Genomic DNA, 6,735 nt, shown 5'->3' with positions numbered 1-6,735 from the left:
CTGTAGTCCAGTTTCATTCTTTTGCATGTAGCTTTCCAGTTTTCCCAGCACCATTTATTGAGGAGGTTTTCTTTTCTCCATTGTGTGTTGTTGGTCCCTTTATCAAAAATTATTTGACTATATATATGTGGTTTTATTTCTGGGTTTTCTATTCTGTTCCATTGGTCTGAGTGTCTATTTTTCTGCCAATACCATGCTGTTTTGATTGTCGTGGCCTTATAATATAGTTTGAAGTCAGGTATTGTAATGCCCCCAGCTTCATTCTTTTTCTTTAGGATTGCTTTGGCTATTCGGGGTTTTTTATAGTTCCTTATAAATCTGATGATTTTTTGCTCCATTTCTTTAAAAAATGTCATTGGAATTTTGATGGGAATTGCATTAAATTTGTATATTGCTTTGGGTAATATGGCCATCTTGATTATATTTATTCTTCCTAACCTAGAACAAGGAATATTCTTCCATCTCATTATATCTTTTTCGATTTCCCTTAACAATGGTTTATAGTTTTCATTATATAAGTCCTTTACATTCTTTGTTATGTTTATTCCTAGGTATTTTATTTTTTTTGTTGCAATGGTGAAGGGGATTATTCTTTTGAGTTCGTTCTCAAATGTTTCATTGTTGGCATATAGAAAGGCTGTTGACTTCTGTATGTTAATTTTGTATCCTGCGACCTTACTGTATTGGCTTATTGTTTCTAGTAGTCTTTTTGTGGATTCTTTGGGGTTTTCGATGTATAGGATCATATCATCTGCAAAAAGTGATACCTTTACTTCTTCTTTTCCGATATGGATGCCTTTTATTTCTTTGTCTTGTCTGATTGCTCTGGCTAGAACCTCTAGTACCACATTAAATAAGAGTAGAGAGAGTGGACAACCCTGTCTTGTTCCTGATTTAAGGGGGAAAGCCTTCAGTTTTGTGCCATTTAATATGATGTTAGCTGATGGTTTATCATATATGGCCTTAATCATGTTGAGATATTTTTCTTTTATACCCATTTTGTTGAGAGTCTTAAACATAAAATTGTGTTGTATTTTATCGAAAGCCTTTTCTGCGTCTATTGATAAGATCATGTGGTTTTTGTTCTTTGTTTTTTTGATATGGTGTATTACGTTAACCGTTTTACGTATGTTGAACCATCCTTGAGATTGTGGGATGAATCTCACTTGATCATGATGTATTATTTTTTTAATATGTTGTTGTATTTGATTTGCTAGTATTTTGTTTAGTATTTTAGCATCTGTATTCATTAGAGATATTGGTCTGTAGTTTTTTTTTTTTTTTTGTGCCATCTTTGCCTGGTTTTGGTATGAGGGTTATCTTGGCCTCATAAAATGTGTTTGGAAGTATTGCTTCTTCTTCAATTTTTTGGAAGACTTTGAGTAGAATAGGAACCAAGTCTTCTTTGAATGTTTGATAAAATTCACTGGTATAGCCGTCAGGGCCTGGACTTTTATTTTTGGGGAGGTTTTTAATGGTTTTTTCTATTTCTTCTTTACTAATAGGTCTGTTTAGGCTTTCTGCTTCTTCTTGACTCAGTCTAGGAAGGTTGTATTGTTCTAGGAATTTATCCATTTCTTCTAGGTTGTTGAATTTAGTGGCATAAAGTTTTTCATAGTATTTTACAATAATTCTTTGTATATCTACGGTGTCCGTGGTGATTTCTCCTCTTTCATTTTGGATTTTGTTTATATGAATTCTTTCTCTTTTTTCCTTGGTAAGTCTTGCCAAGGGTTTGTCAATTTTGTTGATCTTTTCAAAGAACCAGCTCCTTGTTCTATTAATTTTTTCTATAGTTTTTCTGTTCTCTATTTCATTTATTTCTGCTCTGATTTTTATTATCTCCTTTCTTCGGCTGGTTTTGGGTTGTCTTTGTTCTTCTTTTTCTAGTTCCTTAAGGTGTGAAGTTTAGTGGTTCACTTGGGCTCTCTCTTGTTTGTTCATATATGCCTGAAGTGATCAGAACTTCCCTCTTATCACTGCTTTTGCTGCATCCCATAGATTCTGATATGTTGTATTGTCATTTTCATTTATCTTTTTTTTTTAAATTGCTTTTATTTTTAAATCAAATTCCATAGCTCTTATTTTAGAACATTTGGCATGTACAAAAACATGTGATTAAAAGCTTTTACATTGTTTGCTTTCACTATTCCTTTGGCAAAATATCAACAAGTCCCAAATATTAACAAAAGTATATCTCACTCACATTTTTGCCTCATGGCAATTATAGATATACAAATTGGATCAACTACTTGAATACACTTAAGATTCTTTTAAAACTTTTCTATCTCTAAGAATTAATAAAATTACTAAGTTCAGATCTTTCACACTTCATACCAGTAGTAGATATACAAAGTGGGTACACTACTTGAATAAAGTCATACTCTCAATGTCTGAAAATAAAGGAAGTTGGACTAGTTCAGATCTTACCCTTTACAGCAAGTTAGGCTCCCTATCAGTTTATCTCTTGGATTCACACCACTTGTAGACACAACGAAATGAACAAACTACCTGAAAAAAGTCATAGTACCTCTTATCTTTACAGCTGGTCTTAGGCAAAAGGCAAAGAAGGACACTTCCTATGTTTAATAAGAGAAATTGAGATCTGTCACATCTTAAAGTGTAGCTAATCAGTTTGCATTTATGTATAAATATATATTTAACCACATAAGTTTTTATGGAAACAAAACAAAATACTAAAAAAACTGTTGTCTCCTAAGCAGCCAAGCTTAAGTCAAAAGAAACCAAAACCAGCCAATGATACATTTTTTTCCCCCAAAGAAATAGGCAAATAGCATTCACAAAGCATTTGGAATAGATAAACGCCGAGTTTTTCTAAGTAATCCAACATATTCATGGACAGCCTGAAGATTCCGAAGTAAAATGATATTTTTCCAAGTTACCACATTAAACCAAATTTCCGTTTTCATCCTGAAATTATTTGTAAAATAACCAAATCTCAACGGCAAAGGAGATGAAGACCCTGAAAGACAAGATGTGGTTGGAACTTTTCAAACTGACTTCCCCACCTCCACTCCGTGAACGAAGCAACGAAGGAAAGAGAGGAGGAAGAATGGCTAGATAGGAAAGCCGGGTGGGGGGGTTGTTAAATCTTGAATAAAACAAACACAGGAACCCCAGAGAAAGCCAAAGGCAAACGTACAGCCTACTGAGGAGACCCGGCGGCAGCGGCGGCACGACGACGGCCTAGAACAGGGGTCTCAAACTCGCGGCCCGCCGAACAATTTTGTGTGGACCGCAGACTAATCCACGAAGTTCAAAATATTTTGGATAAAATTAAGTAAGCCTAGGGGCCTACTTGTATTTTTCATTTCTCTAGCATCCTAGCTAGATATTAGCTTAGTTAACAGCAGTTGTGATGTGAACTACAGTTTCTGGTCATTTTGTGACACTGAGTAAACTGCATGTACGATTGTGCTTGTTGTACTGATTTTTTTTTGTTTTCAACTGCAGTGAGAAATGTGTTGCATAACAGTTGCCTTTTGTAGACCTAGTGCAGCCCGCAGAACGGCTGTGATCTTGCTCTGCGGCCCACATGCTGAGTTGAGTTTGAGACCCCTGGCCTAGAAGAACTGCGCAGTGGCTCCCCCGACGGCTCCGGCTTCCAGCGGCTTCATCGAGTTGTAGTGGTCACCGAAGCTGGAGGCGTAGCGGATGTAGACCAGGGTCAGCGGCTTGCTGCTGTACTCCTCCCCGACGACGAGGACGGGCGACTCCGTCTGGATCACCTTGATGGGGCTCTGCAGGATGTGCGACAGGGCCCTCAGCTCCATGTGGCCTCCCCAAGACGCACTGTGCACGATGTCGTCGCAGTAGCCCAGGAAGTTGTCGCGGCTGCGGGCGTCGCTGGTTTCGGGGTCGCTCAAGAACGGCAGGACCTCCTCGACGTGCTGCCGCAGGTACCTGGTGGTGCGTCTCCGCAAGCTCTCCAGGGTCATGGAGGATGGCAGCTGGTCTTGGATGGCGCGGTACAGGCAGTGGCTGTCGGGCGGTACATTCCTCATCTCCAGGTTTCTGGGCTCGAGAATGGCAGTGAGCTTTTCCTCCTCCTCGCGGCGGTAGCTGGCCAGGTACCGCGTCTCGGCGTCGGCGGCCTTCTGGTGCTCCCTCTCGAGCGCCGCCCTCCTTTCACGCCTCTTCCGTACCTTCGAGAGGTGAGGAGGAGGCTGGTTCTCGAGATTCATCTTAGCCAGACCTTTCGTGATGGCCTCGAAGCCTCATTGCCAGGCACTCTTAGGCAAAACCTCCTCGAACTTCTCCAGCTCCTGCTGGTGCCTCTGCTCCATCTCGGCCTCCAGGCGGGCCACGTCAAGGAGCATCTGCTTCCTTTTCTTCTTGTCGCCCTTGGGGACCGAGCTCTTCATGAGCTGGATGCGGTCCTCAAGCTCTTTTTTCTCGCACTGCTGGCGGCGTTCCACCCGCTGATGCTCGCGCTGCAGCTCTTCCATGGTGTTTAAAGGCCAGCGAGAACCACGGTTCGCTGGTGCCGCAGTCGCTGGTGGCGCAGTTACCCACTACCATTCGGACTAACCGTCCAAACCGCCCGACCGTTAGATCCTCAACCGCGCCTCTGTATATATCTTTTGATCTCTGCACTTATTTCTTCTTTGACCCATTCATTTTTTAAAAGTATGTTGTTTAGTTTCCACATTTTTGTGGGATTTTTTTCCATCTTTTTTGCAGTTGAATTCTAGTTTCAAGGCTTTATGATCAGAAAATATGCTTGGTCAACTTCGATTTTTCTGAATTTGCTGATGTTGTTTTTGTGGCCCAACATATGGGCAATTCTTGAGAATGATCCATGTACACTGGAGAAAAATGTATACTCGGTCACTTTGGGATGAAATGTCCTGTAGATGTCTATCATATCCAGGTGCTCTAGTGTTTTGTTTAAGGCCACTATATCTTGGTTGATTCTCTGTTTGGATGACCGATCTAGAGCCGTCAGCGGTGTATTGAGGTCTCCAAGTATGATTATATTTTTGTCAGTTTTTGTTTTAAGGTCAATAAGTAGCTGTCTTATATATTTTGGTGCTCCTTGGTTTGGTGCATATATATTAAGAATTGTTATGTCTTCTTGATTCCGTGTCCCCTTAGCCATTATGAAATGGCCATTTTTGTCTCTGAGTACTTTTGCTGTCTTGTAGTCAGCATTATCAGATATGAGTATTGCTACGCCTGCTTTTTTTTGGATGTTATTTGCTTGGAGTATTGTTTTCCAGCCATTCACTTTGAATTTGTTTTTATCCTTGTTACTTAGATGAGTTTCTTGTAGGCAGCATACAGGTGGATTTTCTTTTTTAATCCATTCTGCTACTCTGTGCCTTTTTATTGGTGAGTTTAATCCATTTACATTTAGTGTAATTATTGACACTTGTGAGTTCCCTATTGCCATTTTATAGATTGCTTTCTGTTAGTTTTGTGTCTTGTTTGATTCTTCTCTTTCATTTTTCTATCTTTTGTTTTTATTTGGTTGTATTCCATACATATTTCGTCTGTTGCTATCTTTTTAAAATCATGTGCTTCTGTGGTGGTTTTTTCAATGGTGGTTACCTTTAAGTAATGAAAAGGGTTCCTACCCTGTTCATTGTAGTGCACTATTTTGTGAGTACTTTTGCACTCCATCGTCCTTTGCTACTGTTAATCTCCATCCTTTCCCTCCCTTTCTTTTTATTGTTCTCACAGTTTAAATTTGGTTTTATTGTGTTCTTCTTGGAGCTTTTACTTGTGGCTTTGTTTTTTTTTGTTCTTTGTATCTGAACAAAAGATACAAAGAGAACCCCCTTTAGTAATTCCTGGAGTGGGGGTTTTCTGATGATAAATTCCCTCATCTTTTCTGTATCTGTGAATGTTTTTATTTCTCCTTCATATTTGAAGGATAGCTTTGATGGATATAGTATTCGTGGCTGAAAGTTCCTTTCTTTCAGGACTTTAAATATTGAGGTCCACTCTCTTCTAGCTTGTACAGTTTCTGTTGAGAAATCGGATGATAATCTAATGGGCCTTCCTTTTTATGTTGTATTCTTCTTTTCCCTGGCTGCCTTGAGAATTTTTTCTTTGCCATTGGTTTGTGCCAATTTTATTATGATGTGCCTTGGAGTAGGTTTGTTGGGGTTAAGAAAACTCGGAGTTGTGTTTGCTTCTTGAATTTGAGGCTTTAGTTCTTTCCACAGGCTTGGGAAGTTCCCATCTATTATTTGTTTGAGTATGTTCTCCATTCCATTTTCTCTCTCTTCTCCCTCTGATATACCTATTATTCTTATGTTATTCTTTTTGATGGAGTCAGATAATTCCTGTAGGGCTATCTCATTTTTAAAAATTTTTGAGTCTCTTTCTTCGTCTCTCTGTTGTGCCTCAAGTTGCTTGTCTTCTATTTCACTAATTCTACCTTCTATCTGGCCTGTTCTATTAGCTACGTTTGTTACCTCGTTTTTCAGCTCGTGAATTGAGTTTTTCATCTCTGTTTGATTTGTTTTTATAGTTTCAATTTCCTTGGAAATATATTCTTTGTGTTCATTGAGTTGTTTTCTGAGCTCCCTAAATTGCCTTTATGTGTTTTCTTGTATATCTCTGAGTATTTTTAGGATTTCTATTTTAAATTCTCTGTTGTTTAACTCCAAGGTTTCCAATATATTAAATTTTTTTCTCCATAGATTTTTCCTCATCTATCTGTGTTACCTCTCTTTCTTTTGTAACCATGATATTCGATTTTCT

General features: G+C 38.9%; 1 pseudogene; it reads right to left on the bottom strand.

Moving 5' to 3' along the window:
• Positions 1 to 3,584: 3,584 nt before the first annotated feature.
• On the bottom strand, positions 3,585 to 4,469 carry LOC136380392 (OTU domain-containing protein 6A-like; annotated as a pseudogene).
• Between the last annotated feature and the right edge of the window lie 2,266 nt (positions 4,470 to 6,735).

This window comes from Saccopteryx leptura, chromosome 9, assembly GCF_036850995.1.
Source record: "Saccopteryx leptura isolate mSacLep1 chromosome 9, mSacLep1_pri_phased_curated, whole genome shotgun sequence".
NCBI lineage: Eukaryota > Metazoa > Chordata > Mammalia > Chiroptera > Emballonuridae > Saccopteryx > Saccopteryx leptura.
This window is presented reverse-complemented; position numbering and strand designations above follow the sequence as displayed.